Genomic DNA, 27,849 nt, shown 5'->3' with positions numbered 1-27,849 from the left:
TGTGTCAGTTTGCTAAGAATGATGGTCTCCAGTTTCATCCATGTCCCTACAAAGGACACGAACTCATCGTTTTTGATGACTGCATAATATTCCATGGTGTATATGTGCCACATTTTTTCCTATCAGTCTATCATCGATGGGCATTTGGGTTGGTTCCAGAACTTTGCTATTGTAAACAGTGCTTCAATGAACATTCATGTGTATGTGTCCTTATAGTAGAACGATTTATAATCCTTTGGATATATACCCAGTAATGGGATTGCTGGGTCAAATGAAATTTCTATTTCTAGGTCCTTGAGGAATCGCCACACTGTATTCCACAATGGTTGAACTAATTTACACTCCCACCAACAGTGTAAAAGTGTTCCTTTTTCTCCACATCCTCTCCAGTATCTCTTGTCTCCAGATTTTTTAATGATTGCCATTCTAACTGGCATGAGATGGTATCTCAATGTAGTTTTGATTTGCATTTCTCTAATGACCAGTGATGATGAGCATTTTTTTTTGAAAGTATAAAACATTTATTGAGTCAGAATATAACCTCTTAATGTAATTGGCTTTTTAAAAAAATATTTTATTGGATTTTAGGTTTTGGGGTACATGAGCAGAGCATGCAAGACAGTTGCGTAGGAACACACATGGCAGTGTGCTTTTCTTTCCTTCTCCCCTTCACCTACATTTGGCATTTCTCCCCAGGCTATCCCTCCCCACCTCCCCCTCCCACTGGCCCTCCCCTTTTCCCCCCAATAGACTCCAGTGTTTAGTACTCCCCTTTCTGTGTCCATGTGTTCTCATTTTTCATCACCCGCCTATGAGTGAGAATATGCGGTGTTTCATTTTCTGTTCTTGTGTCAGTTTGCTGAGGATAACGTTTTCCTGATTCATCCATGTCCCTACAAACGATACAAACTCATCATTTCTGATTGCTGCATAATATTCCATGGTGTATATGTGCCACATTTTTCCAATCCAGTCTATTATCAATGGGCATTTGGGTTGATTCCAGGTCTTTGCTATTGTAAACAGTGCTGCAATGAACATTCATGTACATGTGTCCTTATAGTAGAACGATTTATAGTCTTTTGGATATATACCCAGTAATGGGATTGCTGGGTCAAATGGAATTTCTATTTCTAAGGCCTTGAGGAATCACCACACTGTCTTCCACAATGGTTGAACTAACAGTTTTGCCTTTTTAAAAATTTTTTGATGGAGTCTTGCTCTGTCACCCAGGCTGGAGTACAGTGGTGCGATCTCAGCTCACTGCAACTTCCGCCTCCTGGGTTCAAGAGATTCTCCTGCCTCAGCCTCCCAAGTAGTGGGGTTTACAGGCACCTGCCACTACTCTCAGCTAATTTTTGTATTTTTAGTAGAGGTGGGGTTTCAACATGTTGGCCAGGCTGGTCTCGAACTCCTGACCTCAGGCGATCTGCCTGCCTTGGCCTCCCAAAGAGCTGGGATTGTAGGCCTGAGCCATCATGCCCGGCAGTTTTGCCTTTTTTTAAACTTTATGTTGATAGAATCAAATAATATGTATTGTTTTGCATTTGGTTTCCTCTATTGACCTGGTATTTTGAAGATTCATTCATCTCATTCTGTATAACTATAGTTATTCATTTTCATTACTTACAGTATTCTACTGGGTGAATATATATAATAATTTATCTAAACCTCATACCATTGGTTTTTAGATTGTTTCTCACTTTTTGCTCTTGAAAATAATGCACTTATAAATTAGTACATGTATCTTGATGCACAAATGTATGCAATTCTGTAGGCTGTGCATTAGCAGTAGAATTACTTTGTCAAACACAGGTCGTAAATATCTTTAATTCCATTAGACATTGTCTTACTGCCTGTAAAAAAGTAGATGTCCCAACTTACACTCCAACAAGCAAATATAAGAATTTACATTGTTCCATACCCTCTCTAACATTCAATATTTTGGTATGTTTAAGTAATAATGAGTGGTGTACATACAGTGGCATCTCACAGAGATATTAACATGCATTTCCCTGATTACTACAAAGGTTGCATCTATTTGTTGTTGTTGTTGTTTTAGAGGCATTTTATTTAGACAACTAAAAACAATTAGATGTTCGGAAGCAGTGTATAATGAAAGAGGAATCAAACCAGTTACCTCATCATGTATTCCCTCTTCTTTACAACTAAAGCCAAAAAAAAAAAGGCATTCTGCTTTAAGGAAGAAAGTCAGAACAATAAACCAATATATTTTTCTTCTCCATCATAACATAAACAGCTACAAGAACCCTAATGGTAATAATAGAAATTGGATGTTGGCTTCTATATATTCATTAAAAAGATGACAGGCCACTGTACTACAAGAGGATAACCACCTCCCTTCATCTGATACTCGAGTTTTCACTTACAGGTAACACCAAGCTAATTCAGCACTGGAGCTAATTCATTTCCCCCTTTATTTACTGCTGTTTCTGCCTTAAGCAGAGAGTAACTCTGGATGGCTGATGCTTTTCTCTCCTTGCTCATTTTAGTCCATAAGTTGTATACTAACTGCAGCATATGATTGATAATCAGGCCTTAACATCAGGAGTTGAAGAATAGATGCAATCTGAATTCTCTGACGCAATTTTTTCTAGTTCCTCTGTTGTCTCTGAAACCAATCTTTGGCTTTGCCTGCTCACCACTATCTTCTTCAGGAAGCACACATTTCCAAAGGCCATATGTTTTTCCTACCACAGTTTGCCATATTCTCAATGTTCCATCTTCGGAACCACTGGCATAGAGTTCCCCACCAGGACTAAATCTCACACAGTGAATAGGACCAAAGTGTCCCTTGTAGGATTCTAATTCTTCTCCACTGTTATAATCATACGTATAAAGTTTAAAATCTTCTTCACCTGCAACAATAAATTCCTTCTCAGGATGAAGAGAGGCAGAATTGATGGTTGCAGGAGCTTCAAAGAATTTAATTGGGTCCAAACTTACTGCACTATGAAAAGCAATAGATCGTCCATAAGTTATAACCCAAATCTCTCCCTCGGGAATATATTCCATACTACTAACAGACATATTAAAATTGAGAGATTTCACTTCTGTCATAGTAGCATGATCCCAAAGTCGAACGGTTTTGTCATCAGCAGAAAGAATCTGTTTATCTTCACTGAACCACAGAGCTTTTTTTTATACCACAAGTGTGACCACTAATTTCCTTAGGTTCTGCTTCAGGTTTGTTCAAGTCATAGATGGGTAACAGTTTATCCTGTCCCCCTCTTAACAAATAATTACTATCCTGTGTGAAATCCACAGTTTTGACAATGTGTTTATGAGCCAGGGTCATCAATTCATCTCCCGAGACAGCATCCCACACTCTGGCTGTGAAATCTGCAGCTGCTGTAGCCGCTTTGATGGCATCCTTATTCAGTGTTGCCACCCAAACAGCACCTTTATGACCCAAAAATGTTCCAATCCAGTCTCCTGTATCTCCCTGGCGTAGCATAGGTTTACCATCTTTGCAAGCGCTGATTAAGAAATACTCATAAGGCGTGATGCCACTGAAGGCCAAATCAACTACGGGCCGCGTGTGGCCAGAGCAGGTGAGCGGCATCTGTCTCATTGCCATTGCGGCGGCGAATCCAGAGACCGGACTGGCGAGCCGAGGGTCGTCGTGGTCTTTTCTCTCTTCTGTTGCAGCGCCTCTGGCTCCTCCAGGCCCCCGACCTGACACTGGGGCTGGGCTGGGCTGGGAAACAGGAAAAGGAGGGCAATCCGGTGGCACAGAAGTTAGGAAGGGGTGAGGGAGGGGTCAAGGAGTCTGTGATGGGCGAGCAACCGTCGACGAGGGAGGGAAAAGGAGGGAGGGAGGAAATTAGGGGATGGGGAGAAGCAGAGAACCGACCCACGATTCACTGGTTGCATCTATTTATAAGTTCATTTTCTTTTTAAAGTGTTTGTTAGGGCTGGGCGCGGTGGCTCACGCCTGTAATCCCAGCACTTTGAGAGGCCGAGACGGGTGGATCATGAGGTCAAGAGATCGAGACCATCCTGGTCAACATGGTGAAACCCCGTCTCTATTACAAATACAAAAAATTACCTGGGCATGGTGGCGTGTGCCTGTAATCCCAGCTACTCAGGAGGCTGAGGCAGGAGAATTGCTTGAACCCAGGAGGCGGAGGTTGCGGTGAGCCGAGATCGCGTCATTGCACTCCAGCCTGGGTAACAAGAGCGAAACTCCGCCTCAAAATAAATAAATAAATAAACAAAAATAAAGTGTTTGTTCACAGGTAATGCTTATTCTTTATTGGGTTGCCTATCTTTCTCACTGATTTATAGTTTTTAGAAAATTATAGTCTAACCACAAGCCCTTTTTTGGTTATCCATCTATCAGATATCCCCTCCCCTCCATGCTTTGCATTTTCTTTCTCTTATGGTGTCTTTTGATGAACATACTTCTTCTTTTAAACGTCATCTAATTTATTAATCATTTCCCCCATGCTTATGGCATTTTATGTCTTGTTATATAAAACCTTTCATTTCACTGAAGTTGTGAAGACTTTTAAGATACTTTTTTTGTAAAATCTTCCTGTTAAGGTGGGGACACAACCGTTCACCATTAGGCAGCTGAAGTTAAGCCACTACTGAGGAAGGGGAGAAAGAAAATGTAGATTTGAAGTTAGTGACACTCATTTTACTTTTCGGGACTTAGAAAGATCTGTTCAAGGAAGCAAAAGTGTATAGAAAGCAGAATAGATGCAGTAGGCTGGTCCAGGGTTCTATGGTTAGGTCGTGGAAGGTATTTCCTGTCCCCCTCCATTTCAGGCACAGGCCCACTAAAAAATAAATAAAACACAAAAAACATAATGAGGTACTTTTTTTTGAGGGCAGTAGCAATTCTGATCGAGTTACTGTTTGCAATAAAGAAAAAAATTATGGCGAAGACAAGGACAACTAGAGCTTTGACATAATGTTTCTCCTAGCACGCAAAGCACAATTTGCTTAAGACATAAAAGAAGATGGAAGAAAATTTGAAATTGAAGTATAGAATGTTTTGCAGCTTTTTCATTCAAGAGCAGGGGTTACCCAACATATGGGAATTCTTTAAGTTTCATAGTATCTCTTTTACCCTGTTCCTTGCCCTTACAAGTAGTGGACTTATTAGTATGTTATAGAATATTAGAGCTGGACAATCTCAGATTCAGCTTTTTCATTTTTCAGGTGGGGATACTGACACTAAAGAAGAATGAAATCTTTGCCGTGGTCACAGGGCTATGTAGTAAAATAGTAAAAACTAGGTTTCTGAATATCCATCTATGGTTTCTAAAAGTGCTATCGAGTGTACTTTTGAATAAAATTAATTGCTTGGAGAAGTTTCTGACAATTTGAGATGCCATTAGGGATAACTGGAGACATTTATGGTTACTATAAAATCAGGACAAGTGGCAGAAAAGTCCATTAAAGTGTGACCAACTCTCCAATCCTAGTCTTACATAAAAAGTTAAATCTTTTAATTAATAAAAAACTTTTAAAATAAAGTATTAAAAGGTTTAAAATATATGAAACACTTTAATAGTCACTTTACAAAAGGGATATACAAATGGCCAATAAGTATGTGTAAAATATGCTCAACTTCATTCATCATTTGGAAAATGCAAATTAAAACCATAATGAGGTACAATTACACTTCCACTAGAATGCTGAAAAACAAATAGTAAGATAAAATCAAAACACCATAGACGATACCAGGTTTTGATGAAGACACAGAGCATCTGGAACTCTCAGGTCGTGATGGTGGGGGCATAAAATGTTCCATCCATTTTGGAAACTAGTACTTTACTAAAGTTCAATATATGGATACCCTATAATCTAGCAGTTCTACTTTGAGGTATGTACCCAAGAGAACACATATATGCAATATAAGACATGCACAAGAGTCTTCATAGCAGAGCTTTTCTTAAAAGCCTTACTCTGGGGATACTCCAAATGGTTTTTAACAATGAAATGAATAGTGGCATATTTATGCAATAGAACTACACCCAGCAACGAGAAAACATGAAATACTATGACATACAACAGTATGACTGTCCCTTACAGCATAATATTCAGTGAAGGAAGTCTGACAGAACAGAATATATCATATAGAATTTTATTCAAACAAAATTCAAAAACAAATGGACAGTTTACCATTGAACAACACAGGTTTGAACCGCACAAGTCAACTTATACATAGATGTTTTTCAACCAAATGCAGATAAAAAATCGTTTTCCTGGGATGCCAACCCCATGTATACTGGAGGTCAGCTTTTTGTGTAGGTGTGTTTTGCAGAGCTGACTGCGGGACTTGAGTATGTGTGGAATTTGATACACTCTGGAGTCCTGGAGTCAATTCCCTGCATATACCGAGGGAGGAATGTATTTTGTTAAGAAGTCAGAATAGTGCTTACCTTTGGGGGAATGACAGTAGTGGGTAAATAGAGCTCTAGTCATGTTTTCTTACTTGGTTTGGACAGTGGTTACACACGTGTACTTAGACTGTGAAAACTCATTAAGCCATACATTTGTGATGTATGCATTTTTTTTCTGCTTGTATGCTATGATTTAGTAAGATGTTAAAAAACTAAACTTTCTGCAAAGTTCCTGAGCCAGAAGTCTGAAGGAAAACAACATTCTACCATTTATATGACAACCTGAATACATTTTCCATTTGACACACTCTTTCCACTTAGTGTGGCATCTGCTGCACATCTGTATCACCCATGGCAGCAGTAAGTTAAGCAACCCAGATGCTGAAGAAATAATCATAGCAGTAGGAGATTGAACGTAAGGCTCATAGACGAGGGAGGGCAGATAAATTTTCAAATGACATTAGGAATGAATAGGAAAGTCGATTGGGAAGCAAAGAAGGAGAAAATGATCATTTTTGGCAGGAGCGAAGACAGATTTTGCCATGAGTCTGGCAGATTGTGAACTGGAAGATACAGGACAAAAATAAACAACACTTAAGAACAATGCAGAGAACATGGCTGGGGAACTGGGGAGTTCTCTGTTCTGACAAAACACACAGCTGTCACTAGCTGTCCCTGCCAAGGAAAGAAGGAAGGACTATATTCCTTTCCCATACATTACTTTTGAAAATATGTAAGAGAGAGAGAGTGAACACCCTTCGTCTTGAAATACTCTTTCTTCTGTACCAGAAGGAAAGTGGGGAGTTGCTTTTATAGCAGGAAAAGAAAAGCAACTTTGAGTATCACAGCATACATGGAACATCCATAGGTATCCTAACATTTAATCCTCATAGCGACCTGTGAGTTGGTGAGGGTTATTCTCTTTTATATACGGGACTTTAGACTCAGAGAGTTTGGGAAACTAGTACATTGTACCATTAGTTTAAGACAGAGTCCAGCTTTGGACACACAGCTGTCTGATTAAAACTCTCTACTTTCTTTTCACAAAAAAACAAGCACTGTCCTGTGGAAATAGCTCTGCTTCTTCCCCTCTGCACTGATTTCCAAGAAGGAGGAAAATTCTATTAGGAGACAACCGGTCTGTGATATCTGTCTGGGGAATCTGCAAGAGGAGGGATGGGACTGTTTTGTGACTTGAAAAGGAGGGGCACACTGAATCTCAAGCATCGTGGCAGGGGGCTCTAATATATACCTCAGTTCACTGAGGACATACTGGGCTTCATTGCAACCTAGTAGCCTTGGCTTCTTAGGACAAACTACCATCCTTTTAAGTGGGATCTCAGCCTATAGGTTGAGTAGGTGGAATATGTTATATAATGTTATTTGGGTTACACTACAAATCTCCAAAGGAACCCCTAATTCTCCTACACCTACTCCAGTGACAGAAATTTCCACCCCAGCTGTCTCTCTGCATGAAGGCATTATCTGAGGGTAAGTTATAACTTGGAGATAAATCACAGCTAATTATCACACAGGACTTCATTGCTTCATTGGGAGAAACATTGCTCTTTTGGTGGGCAGACACAGACTCTGGAGACTGAGACCCCAAAGAAGTGTATTTTGGTGAGAGGGGAAGGGGAAAGCTTTAAAGGCTGCTGATTTGGAGGTTAATCACATTGCATGAGGCAGTCAGGGATAGGTGTTGAAAATGGAGAGATAGTCACTGAACCTGTGAGTGGTAGTAGGAGGGATAATAAGCCACATACACACATACACGTACACATACAACACATGCACACTATGTTCACATGTGCACACACACACTCATACATACACATGTACACCACACACACCACACCCCACCCCAGATACTCTGGGTTATATGGAGTCCGATATTCTGTGTTTGAGCTTCACTTCTCTCACTTGTCAGTCTATGACCCTGGCCCAGTTACTTAACCTTTCTGAGCCTCATTGAGCTCATCTGTGAAGCATCTGTAGAGACTGAATGAAAGAAAAATCCACCCATCCCCTACCATATGTGAAAACAATGTCTGATCCAAGGCACTTGTGGATATGGCTGAGTGACACTGCAGAGGTGGAACTGGAGTCTAGGGCAGGCCCAAGAGGGAGCGATGGGCCAGAGGGCAACAGAGGGGAGCATGGTGGAAGTCACGGGAATGCAGATTTTATGGTCATGCCAGAACTATAGAATAAGCAAGACTTTCTGATGATGGAAGAGGCTGCCTTGTGAGAGAGTGTGCCCCCTACTGGCGGAAGAATTGCACAGGCTGCAGGGACACCTGTCCGGCATGATGAAGGTTGCATTCCTGTACTCAAGGAAATTATTTTGAGTTCAAATCCTCCAAGGGGGAAGATTCTAGGGTTACCTTCTTTCTAAGCATTAACCATGGAATTTGAAAGTGAGCTGTCCAGAGATGAAGGTAGATACTCAGGTGGGCCAACCTCGGAGAGGGCCCAGAGATAAGCAAAAGTACATTGTTTTCACTTTTGGTTGTTTCATTGTTTGATGTCTGACTCCTGGTTTGAGTGTGTAGTAGACACCAGTTTGAGTGCCTACTTGAAATTCATTTTCTCTCTCTTCCCTTCTTACCTGCACCCATATGTTTATTTGAGGAACTTACTCTCCTCTTACCTTGGGTAGTTATAGCAGATGGAGGATACCCAAACCCCATCTGTATGTTCACAGGATGTACTTTGGGTTCTGGTCCTTTTGCTGAAAATTGTATTTGTCCTGATTTCCAGCTCTTGGCTTCTGCATTTCTTTTGCTGAGAGTTTTCTTTGACTCTTCTTTGTCACATAGGTAATTGCAAAGAAGTAATTTTCTCAGACCAGTCTTAAACAAAAGTAGTTGGATAAACTCTCCAGCTCCCTCACCCTTCAGACTTCTCTTCCCTTCCCCAGACCTCACACCTGTACTAGTGTTTTCCAGAATTGTCTCCAAGATAAGCTACTTGCATTTAACTCTTTGTTTTCAATGTAGGTTTTAGGGGAAGGAACTCAAAGTAAGGCAGTATTACTCCTAAGATTTGAGCACAAACAAATGAGTACAATCTCGTATATCCAGCCCTCTGCAACTGGTTCAGAAGTGAATGGGCAGCAGTCAAAATCTATATAAATCAGTATATGATTTTAAGGGTTGCTTTAGGCATTGTCCAGTCAGCAGGGCAGGGACTTGTTTGCTTCTGTATCTATAGTTCCTAGCAGAGCTAGGAGCTCTAATAGGAGGCCTCTGTCAATGTTGGGGCCTAATCTATGTTAAAGTAATAATGAATTATAGAATCATGTTATCAACCTCTCAGGAAGAATTGCATTTTAAAAGAGACAGAAATAATTTAACTCCAAAGCATATATCATTACTTATGAAATCCTAGTAGAAGATCTGACTTCAAATAGGTACTCCTGTTTTGATGCTCAACATATATTAATTTTGCCTGTTTATATATTTTATATGAATGAGTTCACAGAGGGGGTATACTTGGTTGTGGCTTCTTTTGTTTAACATGATGTGTGACAGCAACATTTATTTTGTGGTGGGTAGCAATGACTGACTGATTCTCCTTGCTGCATAGTATCTCATAGCATGGACATGCACAATGTATCTATCCAATCTTCTCTTCATAAGCATTTGGACCCTTTTAACTCCTGAGATATAAATAGTGCTTCTGTGAACATTATCGTATATACGTGTTTTGATGCTCTAATTACATAGTGTTCTTGAGTATCTACCTGAATTGGAATTGCTTGGTCATAGGGTTTATACACATCTGTTTTAGTAGACACCACTTAAGGATTTTTTTGCTGTTTTGTGTAGTGTGTTTTGTATTTTTTGGAAGCTTGGGCAGGACATAGTGGCTCATGCCTGTATTTTTAGCATTTGGAGGCTGAAGTAGGAGGATTGCTCAAGTCTTGGAGTTCAAGACCAGACAGACAGACACACACACACACACACACACACACGGTGGTGCATGCCTATAGTCCTGGCTACTTGGAGGTTGAAATGGGAGGATCCCTTGAGTCTGGAAGGTTGAGGCTGCAGTGAGCTATGATTGCACCACTGTACTCAAGCCTGGGAGACAGAGTGAGACTCTATTTAAAAAAAAAGTTCAAATAAACAAATATGATTTGTTTAAAAAAGAGAAATTTAAATTAATTTTACATATCTAAAAATCAGATTTCCCACAAGAGAATTTGACAAATCAAAGGCCACACAGACAAATGAAATCAAACAGGCTGTAGCTAGTTGTAGCTGCCCACTTTAGCAAGGGAGCTCACTACAGTCCTCAAGCAGTTGCTTCGCCCGCAGTCTCCAATCAGTCTGCTTCATACTTTGTTGGGGTGAGCAGGCCTCATTTATTGGTTGAAGACTGCTGAGGGAGTGTTGGTCATTCCCCAGGAATTCAGGCCTGGTGTATTTCTGTGGAAAGTGGGCTCTGGAGGTCTGAGGATTTCTTGGGCAAACAAAAGAAGATGTTTGCTGGCATTTCGAAGGCAAGGATTGACATGATAAGACTAGAATAGAAGTGAGGCAATAACAGTGGCTGCTATGTCATTATATTCCACGTTTTCTCTCAGGTCTCCCATTTCTAGAATCCTATATCCTAGAAGCCTGGTTCTTATAGCCTCAGCACATAGAATTGGAAATGCGTTCCTTTCTTTTTTGCATATGAAATTTCCACTCCCATTTCCAAAGGTCCATCAACCCCCCTCCTTTACCATCCCTTTACTAGGCATGTCCAGGTATCTACAGACTCTGACAGTTTTATTCCCGTTACAAACTGGAGTATTCAAGGTCTCTGCCAAAAGCCTTTCTTTCCTTGTTTTCTTTCTACCCAGGTACATAACATCTCCATTGCCTCTGTGCAAGCATATTTAAGATATTTTAATAATACATTTTCTGAGATAGGTTCATTTTCTGTTTGTGTTTCCTATGACTTGCAATCCAGTAGAACAATAGATTGTTTCATAGCCCTTTAAGATACAGTAGGAGTTTCCTGGAGATGGAAAATCTGTATGGAGATAAAGTAGAAATTATATTTCTTTTTATTGCTCTTCAATTTTCAATTTATATTTCAAGGTAATTTTTAATTAAAAATGTTTAGATTCATAGAATAGGATCTGTATGAATAAGAGAAAACCAACTTATTTATCAGATTTTGTGTTAATGAAATACACTGCAAAAAAAGAAAAGAAGAAAGTTGCAAATGATCCCTTCGACAAATAACCATATGGGATAATTGACAAAAGATGGAAAAATCTAACTTATTTAGAAAATAACAAATATTTGTCCACTGACTCAGACTTAAATGTATCTATTCCAATCACAACAATTCTTATAGGAATCCTATCAGTACCAAATCACTTTTCATTTTCATTTAAAAACAGCTAAGGTCTAGAAACAGGCATTCCAAACCCCCCCAACATGTCTAAAGTAATTTAAAAACTGTTATTGGCTATAATTCCCATGTTAGCTAATTTTAAAAATTTATTTGAACATGACATAGAATTAAAAGATAAAAAAAAGAAAATAACTTTGTGAAAATACATAGCTAACATGTGTGATAAGAGAGTTTGACCTAGAAGTATTAAATTTCTACATGCAGAAACCAGAAAAAAACTAGACACACATAAGCTATATGCAGAAATTAGAAAACTTTTCAGTTAATACTAGACATGCATAGGCGATATATATATATATATATATATATATATATATACACACACAGACACACACACACATACACATATGTATTTTTTTCATTGCAATTCGTTTCTAAGAATTTAAGGACACTTTTTTAAAAAATAAAAACTCACCTTGGAATATGAATTGAAAATTGAAGATCAATAAAAATAAATATAATTTCTACCTTAGCTCTATACAGATTTCTCTTCTCCAGGAAACTGTTAGTACTGTTTAAACTGCTGTGCAACAACCTAAGACATCACACACACACACACACACACACACTTACACACACACAGCTGGTTTTCATTATTCACAGTAGATACGTTTTATAAAGTCACCATGGACACTGAATTAGCTAATAGTGAACAATTGCTCCTAGAGGAAACACAGAGTTAGGTTCCTGAGAGCTTCCGATCACCATGCTTTGATCAACCAAACATTGATTGGCGTTTTTAAGTTCATTTGATAACATTCTTCTAAGACAAGACAGACTTATCATCATCAAAAATCTACTCTTCCACATAACATTTGGTAACTATTTAAACAAATTCTTTTGTAGCCTCTAGACCTGCAGAACCTGTGTATTTAAAATGTTTTATGCTATACTGCTTTTTGAAGCATGTAAGCCAGCCAGCAATAATTGAGGAGAATTTGACATTTTCCTGGCTCAGAATAACATGACCATAAATTTCTTTGTTTTTTAGCCTGATGACAATACTGTCCATTATGCATTTTTATCTCATGTAATCTAATAAATTCACAAATTTAGCTGCTTTTTCATTTTTTTCCATAACTTTGTCATACACTGCAGATGTTGCTTTAGCACTTGCTAAAGCATGAAATTTCTTTTTTTTTAAATGTGCCATATTGTTGATGTACTAACATTGAACATAGTCAATAGCACTATAAATCATGCCTGAACTAAACTTTTCTAGCACATGTATATTTTCCATAAGACACATTCAGTCTTCTTAAACGTAGAAACACTTCTTGCAGTTAGACAGCATTTCAGCTTGGGCTTCGTTTAAACAGCCTCATTGCTAACTAAAAGCACAAAGGTATGAAAAACATGGGATTAAGTAGACTGCCAAAAAAACTCTTGTTTTCAGTATTAGAGCTGAGACAAGAAAGCATGAAGTTACCCTCTTTGGCCTGAGTTGGAAACATGCATGTCTGGTAACAAACTTTTCACCACTCTTTGCATGTTCATGAGTAACTGTGAAAGTTCCATGGACATTGGTTTGGGACTTAATAATGAGTCTTAGTGAATAGATGAATTAGAAAATACCAAATCTACAAATAATGAGGATCAGCCATCTATTATTGCTATTTGATGCATAGTATCAAGTTTAACTGAAAATATGGGTAATTAGAATAACATTTTTATTAGTATTAATGCTTTTGAAGAAAAAATTCTTGGAATAGTGGAATAGTGTGTGAGTAACTTCCCTTACTGATTATCTCTAAGTTTGCTTTCCTTTATCTCCCTTTACTTTTAGAATAAATTTTTGTTCTAATCCTTAACTGCTATATTTTAGTTGATATCTTGGAAACCTGTCAAACAATCTTGGTTCTGAATTCTGATCCTGGCATGTATTTAGTTATGGTTCTGAATTCTGTTTCTGGCATATTTTTAGTTTTGTGACCATTGGGAATCTACTTAACCTCAAGAAATTTTATTTCCTTATAGCTAAATGGATATAATAATAATATTTCTTTCCTAATACCACTATATTAGTTAAAAAATAAATTAAAATGCTTTGCATGTTGTTAATTAGATGAGAATTTCTTGTTTGTATCCTTATGTGAATGTATTTGATTAGAGAGGCATATAAAGTATTGGGGTGAAAGAACTGATTTGGGAGTGATTTGCCTTGTTCTGGTCACCCACAGTGAAAGTTTGGAAACAAATGCTGAGATGAAGTTCTCCCCCATCCTGGGTCCTGGAGTCACTAAAGATTTTGGAATAGAGAAGTGATAGTAGCAAAACTAGGCTCTAGAAAGATTAGTCAACCATCAGCACTGATCTGTGATGGGAACAGATGGATCAGCAAGAAGAGTAGTTGAAGGCTCTCTTCTCATATTACCTACATGCAAAATTAAAATATCTATTCCAGGGCAAGGGAAGAAATGGCTTTCAGAGTAATTGAAGAAAGAAGACTGTATTTGTTGAGCGTTATCTGTCAGCAAAGCTGTAATAAGGCTATGTAATAACCATAATGAACACAATAAATGATCAGAAATTCAGTAGCTTTTAGCCACTATTTTATTCACTCATGAGACTTCCAGTTAGTTGGAGTTTGGCTGATCTTGGTTGTATTCAGCAGGATTTGTCTCCAGGCTACAGGTTAAATTCATGTTTATTCTGCTTGTCTCATTCTAAGCGTAGGCTGGAGGAACAATGGATATCCAGAATATTTTCTTTTCATAACAATAGCACAAGTGCAAAAGGAAAAACCAAACTTCACAAGTACATTATAAGCCTTTGTTCACATTAAGACTATTCATATCCTAGTGGACAGAGCAATTCATACGGATAAGTCCAAAGTGAAAGGGCGGGAGGTATACTCAGCCCCACATGCATCCACAGCTGGGTGAAGCACTGAAATCGTTGTTGAATCTGTCCCAGTGGATACGGGAAAAGGAGAGATCAAGCTCACCCTGAAATAGTGGAAGAGTGTCTGTCTACTGCAATTAGTTGCTAGAGCAATATGCTATTAAATATCAGATATCTGAGTCTTGCTCCAGCTGGGAAATAGATCCAAACTTATTTTCCTCCAATGAAAGAAGGTGCATGGACTTCAGGAAATAGCTTTAGGTTTCAAATCTTTTTATTCTTTATTTAACTGCTTCCTTTTGAAGACTGTAATTGTCTGAGACCCTCTGGCTTTAGGAAGGTTCCTCATAACTTAGGAGTTATGAGCCTGTTGGCAAGTTTAACTTCACTGTCTCTTAGTTTCTTGATCTGTAAAATGTACATAATAATTCTACCTGCTTTTTACTAAACAAGGTAATACAGGTAAAGCACTTAGAGCATTTCTGAATTCTAAGTAAGTGTTCCATATGTACTGTTATTATTAACTCATTTAATCCTCACAGCAACTCTATTGTGTAGGTAATTTAAAAATAACTATCATATTATAGATAAAAAATCCGAGTTAGAGTAAGTAACTTTTCCAGGGTTATATACCTAGTGAGATAAGTCTAAATCCAACTTGACCATCATCTCCACACCCAGTTCCCTCATAGAGAATAATTGTTTATATTATTCAGTGGAATGAATTCTGGACCATTTTATGTGTATTTATCTTTACATTTATAAAAGTATAATATTGTTTTATATATGTGTGCAGATTTTCTTTTTAAAACATGCTATCTTATACTCATGTATTCTATTACTTGCATCCATTCAACTCGACACTCTATTTTAGAAGTCTTCTGATGTTGCTAAAATAAATCTATCTTTTTTTTTTTGAGATGGAGTTTCGCTCTTCTTACCCAGGTTGGAGTGCAATAGCACGATCTCAGCTCACGGCAACCTCCGCCTCCTGGGTTCAGGCAATTCTCCTGCCTCAGCCTCCTGAGTAGCTGGGATTACAGGCACACCCCACCATGCCCAGCTAATTTTCTGTATTTTTAGTAGAGACGGGGTTTCACCATGTTGACCAGGATGGTCTCGATCTCGTGATCCATCCACCTTGGCCTCCCAAAGTGCTGAGATTACAGGCATGAGCCACCGTGCCTGGCCCAATAAATCTATCTTATATAAAGTTTCACAAATAATTCAATGGCCCAAATATACTCGTATATTATTCAGCTCTTCTACTCTTAGTAAACATGTAGGTCTCTTCTGAATCTCCCCTATTACTAACAATACTGTATTAGCCATCCTAGTACAAGCCCCCTGGTGTGATAGATGTTTGTTTCTCTGGGTAAGATATTGAGAAATACACTTACTGGGCCATAAATGTACATAGTTACAATTTTAGGGGATACTAGCAAGCTTCTCTTCTGTGTGGCTCTATGTGTTCACTCTACCATGGGCAGTGAAGGGGCTTTGTTTCTCTGGCACTAAGAAAGTATCAAATGTTGAGGAGAAAGGAAAGGTATCGCCCCAGGAACCACAGGAGGCTCCAAGCCAGTGTCTGTTCCTTTTCAGGTTTCATTGCATCTCTCGGATTCAGTTTGGTGTCTGATTTCCCAACTACTTCTGGGGTAAAAACAAAACAAAGGAGTTTCTTCTCTTTTATAATGGATATAATATAATTTTCTATTTGCCTGTACTCAGGAGGCTTCTAAAATGTCACTTCTTTATTAAGAAGTAGATTTGAGTCTTTTGTTTTGAGTAGAGACAACAATATTCTTCCCATTGCCCATTCAGGCTAGTAAGCCCAGCTGGCACTATTAGAAAACCCTTCTTGATAGCCACTCACCCTCCTGATGCTCACGTTGTATTCATTGTATTTAGAGTTGCAATTCGACATTACAAATTTCTGTTTACTAGGAAAGTCTGGGTATCTTCAGAACTTAAAAAGCCATAGGAAAAAGAATAAATCTTTCCATATGGTTAAAAGAGCAAACAGAATTTATCATGAGGTATTTCCCTTCTAGCAATTGATAGTTGTCTTTGTAACTATCTACAATAGTTAGCAGACAGGAGAATGCTGTTTTTCTGATAATTTATAAAGTTCAGTCTTTGGAAACTGGACAGGAAAGCTTGGTTCTAACCTAGTAACCAAAGCTATATAATTAATTAGTTCTTGCAGGTTTCAGGCGGAAAATGGCGTTGCTGTGTTACAGTAATAATCCCGGTTGTCATTGACTTATCAGCAAACTGCAGCTCCTCTCCCAGGGGAAGAAGCTCTGTAATTTAACAAATCACTGTATTTTGGGTTTTGACATTGCACATGCTTTTCAATTTCCATCTGTTCCTCTGGTTCATTAGTATTTTATTGTTGCTACCATCAGAAACATTTTAATAGTTTTCCTCCCTCTAAAATAATACACCATCAACTATTTTCTGTCATCCCTTTGGACACCTAAAAATGGCATGTCCATTCCAATTTCAAATAGCTTTTAGGAAGTATTATTTTGGACATTTTCCCAAAAGTTCAAGATGGCTGCCTTTGGTTATGCACCAGAATAATTGCCTTGTGTGTGAAAACAAATATTCAAAACCTACTTCAAACACAGATTTTTAAAATATGAAATAGAGTGATGCCCTCTTAAGATGTCTCTTTATTAGATCAAAACATGATTAACAAAGTCACAAATGCATATGAACACAATTCTGATATATATACCACCCACTCCTCAAACACAGTATGCACATGCACACACACAGTGGACACACACAACCATACTTGTATACTCACCCACACTCTATATATACACACATTCCATAGTCCTACAAACACAAATACATGTATCACACACATATATACTACAAATATATTAATACATACAAACACATACATACCACATATATACACACAACCTTAAACAGGCATACCATAATTACACACATCCCACTTTGCCTCAAACACAGAATACGTTCGTACACACACACACACACAAACACACAGAGACACACACCATGCATGCACATAAACACATGATTCACATATACACAAACTACAAACACACACACACACACACACACACACAGATGACTAGCCTGTGGTGGCACGATAAATAAAAATATTAATCTGTCAAGAATGATGGTGAAAAAAATTTACACATCAAAACAAGTGAACGCACATACTGTAAAATATGTATTGATGTATTGGGAAGTATTTTGAAATGGATCTTAAGATTGTTGCAGATATTTTGGTAACTTTCCAGAGAGTCAGATTTTGGGGGCCAAGTGAATGGTTTTTATTTATTGGTCATGTCTAATCTGTGAAGACTCACCCATTCCTCCTGCATGGAAATGAAAGGTCAAGGCCAAATCAAGAATGAAATCAGGACATCGACCAACACACACATTCACACACATCAGTAGCCAGGGACAGATGGTAGAGAGCAGCACTGATAGCAGAATGTACTAGGAATATACCATGTGTGATGAAGAGAAAGGGGTTTTTCTGAGGATGTGGTCGTTCCTTGCTGGAAGGATGACGTAGTCCAGTGTGGATATCCCCCCCTGGAATATATAGGCCTATCAATCTCGGGCTCCTTTGTTCTGCAGTACTAATTTCTAGCTTCTGGAAAACTGAAGACTTGGGGGGCCCAGTGCTGCCTGGAGTACTGCTCAGTGGGAGTCTGAGAGCTTTCACCCCTGGAACTGGTCAGTGGTTCCCTCAGGAAGACAGAGACCAGCCCAGTACCCATGAAAGCTCAAAGAAATGTCGACACACTAAAGGAATCTCGGTAGAAGGCTAGGCCTCCCATCAGGATCCACAGCACATACTCTCATGTCCTGTTAGGAAACTGTCCTTTTCCCAGTGTCAACTTCAGAAAATGTTCTGAACACACTTCAGCTGGCTGTCAGAACTGTAAATGTGAAGCTCACGTGCAGAGGAGGCCTGAACTTAGAACGAAATCTGACTTCACAAGTTTAAGGACTGTCTAAAAGCTCTGATGGGAAATCAATTCACAGAAAATGCTGTGAACCCTATTAGACTTTTTAAATAACTTTTTTTGCAAACCTTTGTTCCTGTCTCTACTTTTTTTCTTTCCATTTCTTCCCCACCTGCTTATTTTTTCTTTCTGTAGTCTTTATTATTTTTGTTAAGACCAAAGAACGTTACTGTATTATGTTCCATGAGAAAGGGCAGCTCTCTACTCAAATATAATCTACATCAACTGCATGTCTGGTTGTTTAAAGTATGATTGTTTCAAAATTTGTTATAAAATTTATTTAACCAATGAACAGGCATTGAGTATTGACTTTTAACCAACCCTCCTAATAGAGAACTGTCTTTAACTAATAACTATTCTATTATTGTTTAGGGATTCTTATGGCCAGCTAAAGTCAGCTTAGATGCAAGCATTTAGGCTATAGAATCTTAATTTTTTCATCCGAAGGGTGATTGAAATACAAAATTTATTCCTCATCCACCATTGTAATTGTCCCACAATTGCTGCCAAATTTACCTTCTTAAAATCTCCCTGGATGTCAACTCCCTCTTTAGCAAGTTCACACTCACAGATGCTCTTTGTAAGCTAGCTTCAATTCACTATTGGTTTACATCCCAAACTCTAAAATGTGGTCACAAGTCTCCAAATGTTAGCCCTTGCTTTCCTTTGGGCTCCTCCCTATTCTGGAATTCCTAGCAGGCAGCTTGTGCTTTCACTTGGCCTTGCCCAATAATTAGAAGTCTAGCATCTCTATCTTGTGAGGACTGGCACTATTCATCTTGGAGCAACCCAATCACAAAGTGTGATTGCAGCAAATGCTGCTAGAAAGATAAACATGAAGGACAACAAAGCACTAGTCATCTGCTGTTCTTGCCTGCCTATCACCCAGTCCCTCTCTGTACTCAAGTAAGAGTATCTGGCTTTTCCTCTGGAAATCACATTTAAAAAAAAAATCACAGGTAATGGGACACTGGTCTTACCTCATTGGCCAAGAGATGTACATGTGACTCGACCTGGCCATTCAGACACATAGTGATTGCTCCAGAGATGAATACTTGGCTTAATCAGGCCTACTGAAGTGAATCTTAAATGATTTTGTTTAAATGATTGGAAAAGAAGTTCTCCTTCCTTTGCTATTGTAGTGAAGCTATTAGCCACGTTAAGGGGTACCTGTTGAGAGAGTCTGCTTTTATAAGATGCTCGGGTTAAGAAAGGAGCAAAGGGATTGGGCGCCGTGGCTCATGCCTGTAATCCCAGCACTTTGGGAGGCCAAGGCGGGTGGATCATGAGGTCAAGAGATCGAGACCAACCTGGTCAACATGGTGAAACCCCGTCTCTACTAAAAATACAAAAAGTAGCTGGGCATGGTGGCGCATGCCTGTAAGCCCAGCTTCTCAGGAGGCTGAGGCAGGAGAATTGCCTGAACCCAGGAGGCGGAGGTTGTGGTGAGCCGAGATCGCGCCATTACACTCCAGCCTGGGTAACAAGAGCGAAACTCCGTCTCAAAAAAAAAAAAAAAGGAGCAAAGAGCCAAAGGACAAATTCTGAATGACAAATGTGGTTTCAGTCATGCTTGAAGTGACATGCCCATGGCCATTTTGTATATAGCTCAATGTATTCCTAGTTTTGCTTTAACCTGTTTAATTTTCCCCTGTTATTCCCTTCCTCTTCATTCTTTCATTTATTTTTGTTCTTTGCATCTGAAAGATTTCTGGCAGATATAGTCATTTAGAGAAATAATAGAAATAAACAGATACACGTCCCTTAAGGAGAAAAGATCAGGTAGCAAAAGTTTGTTTGCTGCAACTTCCAACATCATATTTCTGAAGCTATTTTCCTGGATTCCAGTGATTCCATGTACGTTAGAACACTGCTTCTTCAAGTTGAATATACACACAAATCCCCTGGGCAACCTGTTAAAATGAAGATTTTGACTAAAGAGGTTTGAGGTATACCTGACATTCTGCATTTCTAATAAACTGTGGGGGAAGGCAATCATGCTGTCAATAAATGACATTTTGTGTAGCAGGGTTCCAGGATGCCTTATTGCCAAGGGTCATGATTAGCTCCTAGGTCCTCCTGTCCAGCTGAAATTATCTCTTAGCATGTCACTGTTGGCTTAAAGTGGTGATGGTTGACTATGCCACTCTTTTCAGATAACATCCTTACTTTTAAGCTGAAATTCAGAAGAATAAGAAATAGAGCCAAAAGCAGGATTACGCATGGGAGGAGAAGTGAGCAGTTTGCGAAGCTGATGCAAGAGCAAGTGGAATGACTTGTTTAAAGTGCTAGAGATCCACAAGGAACGTTTTAAAATCCTGCCTTCCCCCATTCCTGAACCACAGATTTGTCATATTGGAAGCATTTACTGCAACATAGCCTGTCTCTGCTGGGACTCAGCAGAATTATGGCACATGCTTTCTTCTGGGACTCATCCGGCTGTCCAACAGAACAACTATTCCACCTGGGCTGTGATCTAATTTATTTTCTTTCCTCAGTGCCAGATTCCTGGGTGCTGGCACTAGGAACTGGAGCAGCACCATTGCTCACCCATATCTAAAGTTGGCTGCTTACTGACAATGCTGTGTGGCTCCGGATAATCTTTGCATGTTATCCTGCCTGATGATATGGTGAGTTGACTTCACTGTAACAGAAACATATGCCTTGTGAGTTAGTTATGTTTGGGGATTATTAATAACCACACAGAAGTATTTAAGCAGGCATGAACATCTCATCTCCCTGTAAATATGTCACTTTCAAATCCAGATTCTGCTCCCATGTATTCATAAACTCCTTTCATCAAAATCACTTTACTTGTTGAGACTGGGCATGTCTCCCATATTCTAGTACATCCTCTCTGAGTCTCCAAGGTTTTCTTTTTCCAAATAAAGAGTTAGTTAAGCAGAGAGATAGCATTAATTGTTCCTGGGAGCATCTCTTATCAGCAGAGGTAAATGTGAGGCACAGAATCCTCCTTAAATGCCTTCTCAAGCATCTTGAGTAACTGAATGGTGTAAGATCAGGAAGGAAGGATTATTTATGTTTTCAGAAACAAATGTGACTTCAGATTTCAGGAGAACTGGATGCAGTGTCCCATAACTTAAAAAAGATACTGTTTAGTTAGTTCTTAATCTTCCGGAAAAAGAATGTGATGGCAAGAGCTAAAGGAAGCAGGAGGAGAAAATAATTAGAAAAATCTGTTAGACTCAAGTTTGTTTTTCTGTTGTCAGTATTGGGGGAGAGAGAGAGCTTGAACTTAGTATTTGGAATAAAATGTGATATTCAAAATACTATTGGGCAAAGAGGGACACTGTATTAAAGTCACCATGAAAGCAGAATGAGCAGCTTTGTGGAATGAATAAAGCTGGCTTTGAGTCAAGAAAAATTTGTTCCTGTCTCTCAGCAGGCTTTCTGGAGCCTTCTTCTGCTAGCTGATGGGTGAATGCTCACGGAATGCAAACTGATTCATTTACTAGATTAAGAAAAATCCAAGCAGTAAATTAGATATTCTATAACACTACTGCACACACTGCATCTTCTACACAAATGTCAGTTATATTTGATGAATTAATGTTCCTATTGATTAAATATGTCTAATAAGAAGAAAGAAGAGATACGTGGCAGTGCCAGGGAGTGGGGGAGAGAAAATGGCCTTTCCTCCAGATGACTTTGGCTTCATTCCAGAGCCAGCACCCTTAATTTAGCCCTGTATGAGTGAAAAATCATTTTATCAGTCTGTAGATATTTGTTGTGAGGTTTCTTTTCTCGTACATAAACAGAAGTGTTGTTGGCAAAGCATCCAGGCTTAGATCAAATAGATTGTGAGGATCATGGGGGAACCAAGTCTTCTTTTCTTCAGAGTGTTGAGATTACTCAAGGGGGCTTTGCTGCTGACAGCCAAATAGCCCTATAGACATTATTAGAGGAGCGGAAGGTACATTTGTGAGAAATGTCAAAGTGATAACCAAGGAGAGAGGAATAGAATGCATTATTCATTGTACTGGGGACTTTCCCATCCGTACATGCACCATTACTGTCATAAGAAGACTCCGAGATTTTTCAGAGACTTTATTATTTATCAATAAATTAAAAGGGAAGCCTGCTATTTATACCTTTCACGAGAACAAGGCTATGATCCGGGACTGAGTACTGCTACCAAGGAAAATGTCACTGCTCTAAACAGGGAAGGGGCCTTTTGTGGTAGGACTGGGGCACAACAGGGATGCCCACACTTTTTAGGTTTTTATTCATGGCCAGGAATGTACCTGGTTAGATTTTGACTCAGGTCCAGAGAAGTGGGTGTCCCCCATTATGAAGTGGTCAGTTGGTTTCAGTGGTCATAAACTAGGAGCCCTGGCATCTACTCCCAGCTCAACGGGACAGGTAACTCTAACTCTCTAGGCAAGTACTTCAAAGTCTCTGTTTTTCTGGGCTCAGTTTGCTCAAGCATAATATGAGAGGTTGGATCTAGAGTAGCAGCCCTAAGGCTTTATGTTCTATGACAGTCTATGATTCTCTTCTATCCCGTATCTAGACTTTCGGGAAATCCTGTCAATAATCACCATACGGCCAGATTCGGTGCGACATCTCCACTGCCACCCCCGGCACAATCTTCTCATTTTTGCTTGAATCACCACAGCAGCCTCTGAACTGAACTCGCTGCTTTATCCTCTGCCCTTCACAGTCTGTTTCCAACCCAGCAGACAGTGAGCTCTTTAGAATCCTGCCCCGCCGTCCCCCAAATAGCTCTTTTTTTCTCCCTATCTGTGTAGTGTCCCGTAGAGCCTGAGAACTGACCCACGCTTATCTCTCTGATCTTAGCTCCTACCCACTCTCACATGATTATTTGTATAGAGCCACATAGTCACAGCCTACCCTACTCTTTGACCCATCTCCAGGCTGCAGGTAGTCCCTTGGCTGGAATGCCTCTCCCATTCTCTTTCCCAAACTCCCCTCCCCAGATACCTGCATGGCTTTCTCACCTCTTTCAAATTTCAACTTAAACGTCCCCTCCTGTCCTTGATGAGGTCCTTCATGGCCATTGTACTTAATCCATTGAGCCCATGGCAGTTTCTAATCCCCTTATTCTGCTTTTTATTTCCTCAAACACCAACTGTCCAGCATTTCATAAACACATATTAATTATGGATTTTATTCTTATTTCCTCTTCCAGAATGTAGGCTCCATGTGGGCAGTGGCTTTTGCCTATTTATTTTATTTGATTTTATTTTTATTGTGTCACCAGTACCTAAAGACTTCCCGATGCCTAGGGGTTCCTAATAAAATCTTGCTTTACAGGGACGTGGATGAAGCTGGAAACCATCATCCTCAGCAAACTAACATAGGAACAGAAAACCAAACACCACCTGTTCTCACCAGTAAGTGGGAGTTGAACATTGAGAACACATGGACATAGAGAGGGGAACAACACACACAGGGCCTGTCAGGGGGTAATAGGTGCAGCAAACCACCATGGCACACATATACCTATGTAACAAACCTGCATGTTCTGCACATGTATACCTTTTTTCCAATAGAAGAAATAAAAGAAAAAAAAATTAAAAAGAAAAGCTTGTTGAATGAATGAGTTCATCCTTGAAACTCCGAATTCATTACTCGTCACGCTCTAGAGGCAAGTGATGCTGATAAGCAGCAGCACTAAAAGTCGGGGAAGAGAGAATGCCCTGCTAGGGGAGGGAGGGCCAACAGAAGTTTTGCACCCGGAAGACTTTGTAATTATTCCTAAGCTGATGGCTCTACTAATTTGTAAATCTGCACTTTGTGCTTTGTCACTCATGCTGTCAGAGTCTTTTCTCTGGGTCCTGGCATTTGCAGTTTCTCTATTACTGCACTTGTGTCTCTGCTCATAGAAGCCTGTGTGGGTCTGTGAGAAGGCATCGCTCACAGCGCCCGGGAGTTAATGCCCCCAAGAATAGCCTCCAATGAGGAGGAATGGGAGGTACTTGCTAAACATCTCAGCTTCCTTGCGTCTTGGGTGGGACTATTTTTACCTATGGTTGCTTGTGTCCCAAAGGTCTTCAGTAGGATAGAGACCCTGTTGACCATATGCTGGTTTGACATCTATCCCTTCCCTGTCTCACTTCTGCACCCCCTTCTCTACCAGGGTTTTCTATGGTCGCCTCATAAATAAATTACATTCTTGTCTCATACACTGCTTCTGACTGAACCCAAATATTTACAATCATATAATAAAGACCCTCCTCATCCCTCAGGCATTGTTCAGGGCCTCTGCATGTCAGGCAGATATGATTCCCCATGCAATTTAAACCTTGGTTGGAAATGTGGATTCCTTCATACTCCCATGATCCAAGATTCCAATTTGTAAGAGGCTGTGACGTGTGCAATGGTTAAGACTCCAGATTGGAGCCTGATACGGGAGCCAGACTGTTTCAGATGGGTTCAAGCTGGGACTGTTTCCTATCAGGTGTGTGACCTTGGGCATGTTACTTAACCTTTCTGTTTCCTGGTTTCCTTATCTGCAAAACATGTCTGATAATAATGCCGTACTATGGGATCAAATAGATTCACATTTGCAAAAGGTCTAACCAGCACCTGGCCCAAAGTAGGTGCTACACATGTAAAATAATTAATTGCCCCATCTTGGCAACAAAAATGAAAACACTGAATCAGAGAAGTTAAATTCACCGATCAAGGTCATACAACTAAGACACTCCAGAACGTAAAAGCAGCTCTTTGAAACCCAAGTAGAGTGTGATTTTTGTTACATTTCACTCAAGAAAACTGAATCCATGTGTTCTTGAAACATATTCCATAATAAAGTGAAAGGTTTTTTTTTGTTTAATTACTACGAGCTAATTACTGAAGAGCTATAAGCAATCAAATATGTGATAGAAGCTAATTTGAAACAATATTAGCTTTATGTATTTGGATTGCTTTATGCTCATATATAGAAGAGCTTCTTGTGGGTAAATATTTCACTTAAATAACAAATCAACCTCTCTCCCTCCAGTAGTATGATTCTCAAATATAACACAAGTTTTGCATACAGGAAAGCAGTGCCCTTTGCTCATTTTCTGTGGAGCAGTGTAGAAAAGAATTGAGGTCAAATTTTGCTAGAAGGAATTTCATCCAGATGGAAGAATTTCATTTTATTTTTCTCTTCCATTTCATTGAAGTATAATTGACAAAAATTGTGTATATATAAGGTGTACAATGTAATGATTATACACACACACACACACACACATTATGAAGTGATTACCACAATGAATTAGCTCATCCATTATCTCATACAGTTATTATTGGATATGTGTGTATGTGTGTGTGTGGTGGGGGTGGGGGTTGTGGACATTTATGTTCTGCTCTTTCAGCGAATTTTAAGAAAATAATATGATATTGTTGAATTATAATTACTCTGCTATGCATTAAATTCCCCAGAACTTACTCATATTATGACCAACTGGAAGTTTGTACCCTTTGATCAACATTTCCCCATTTTCCCCACTCCCCCAGCTGCTGGCAACCACCCTATGGCCCTCTAGTTCTATGAGATTGATTTTCTGAGTTCTGTTGGGTTTCATATGTAAGTGAGCTCATGCAATATTTGTCTTTCTGTGTCTGGCTAATTTCACTTAGCGTAATGTCATCCAGGTTTATCCACGTTAATGAAATAGTAGGACTTTCTTCCTTATTATGGCTAGATAATAATTTTCTTTATCAATATTTTCCCACTGATAGACACTTAGGTTGTTTCCATATCTTGGCTGTTGTGAATAATGCTGCAGTAATTATGGAATGCAAATTTTTTTTGAGATGTTGCTTTTATTTCTTTTGGATGTATACCCAGGAGGGAGATTGCTGGATCATGTGGTAGTTTTAATTTTTTAAGCCATGTCCACACTCCTTTAAATAATGGCTGTAACAATTTACATTCCCACCAGCAGTGTACCAGGGTTCCCTTTTCTCTACTTGCTTGACAATACTTGTCATCTCCCATCTTTTTGGTAATGGCCATTCCAATGTGTAAGGTGATATCTCATTGTGGTTTTGATTTACATTTACCTGATGATTAATGAAGTTAATTACCTTTTCATATACCTGTTACCCATTAGTACTTCTTCTTTGGAGAAATATATGTTTAGGTTCCGTGCTCAGTTTTTGATCTGGTTACTTGTTTTTTGGCTAATGAGTAGTTGGGATTTCTTGTATATTTTGGAGGTTAACTCTTTTTTTTTTGAGATGGAGTTTCGCTCTTGTTACCCAGGCTGGAGTGCAATGGCACAATCTCGGCTCACCGCAACCTCTGCCTCCTGTGTTCAGGCAATTCTCCTGCCTCAGCCTTTCGAGTAGCTGGGATTACAGGCACGCGCCACCATGCCCAACTAATTTTTTGTATTTTTAGTAGAGACGGGGTTTCACCATGTTGACCAGGATGGTCTCGATCTCTCGACCTCGTGATCCACTCGTCTCGGCCTCCCAAAGTGCTGGGATAATAGGCTTGAGCCAGGAGGTTAACTCTTTATTAGAGATATGGTTTGCAAATATTTTTCCCAAGTCTGTAGGTTGCCCTTTCATTTTGTTGAATGTTTGCTTTGCTGTGCGGATACATTTTTTTTTTTTTTTGACACAGTCTTGCTCTGTTGTCCCAGCTGGAGTTCAGTGGTGTGATCTCAGCTCACTGCAACCCCTGCCTCACTATATACATTAAATGAATTAAAGCTATAAAAATTAAATGAAATAATGTATTGAAGGTGCCTAGCACAGCTCTGGACACTGTGCCTTAGCCTTCTGAGTAGCTGGGACTATAGGTGTGCATCACCACACCTGGCTAACTTTTTAGTAGAGATGGGGTTTGAGCCCCACAATCTTTTAGTAGAGATGGGGGTTTGAGCCCAGGATGGTCTCGAACTCTTGAGCTCAGGCAATTGACCTGCCTTGGCCTCTCAAAGTGCTAGGATTACATGCAGAAGCATTTTAGTTAATGCAGTCCTACTTGTGTTTTTTTTTTGTTTTTTGTTTCTGGTATCTGTACTTTCGGTGTCGTATCAAAAACATCAATGCCAAGACCAGCAAAGGAGCTTCCATTCTTTTTAAACAATTTTGTAGTTTTAGTTCTTACATTTAAGTTTTTATTTCATTTCAAGATTACTCAAGTTTGGGATATAATGTAAGATAAGGGTTCAATTTTATTTTTTTGCATG

The 27,849-nt window shown here is 39.3% G+C and overlaps 2 long non-coding RNA genes and 1 pseudogene across 3 annotated transcripts in view; 2 read left to right on the top strand and 1 right to left on the bottom strand.

Annotated features, from left to right (window-relative positions):
- Positions 1–27,849, top strand: part of LOC144582455 (uncharacterized) — a 206,358-nt gene that overhangs the window by 92,432 nt on the left and 86,077 nt on the right. The window lies entirely within an intron of this gene.
- LOC100387463 (serine-threonine kinase receptor-associated protein pseudogene) lies at positions 2,482–3,606 on the bottom strand (annotated as a pseudogene).
- LOC144582457 (uncharacterized) lies at positions 12,180–24,237 on the top strand. Its single transcript, XR_013535122.1, has 2 exons — positions 12,180–21,297; positions 23,966–24,237. It is a non-coding gene; the product is annotated as an uncharacterized LOC144582457 (long non-coding RNA).

The sequence above is a fragment of the Callithrix jacchus genome, chromosome 5 (genome assembly GCF_049354715.1).
Source record: "Callithrix jacchus isolate 240 chromosome 5, calJac240_pri, whole genome shotgun sequence".
Lineage (NCBI taxonomy): Eukaryota > Metazoa > Chordata > Mammalia > Primates > Cebidae > Callithrix > Callithrix jacchus.
Note: the sequence above shows the minus strand (reverse complement) of the source record. Positions and strands in the feature narration are given on the sequence as shown.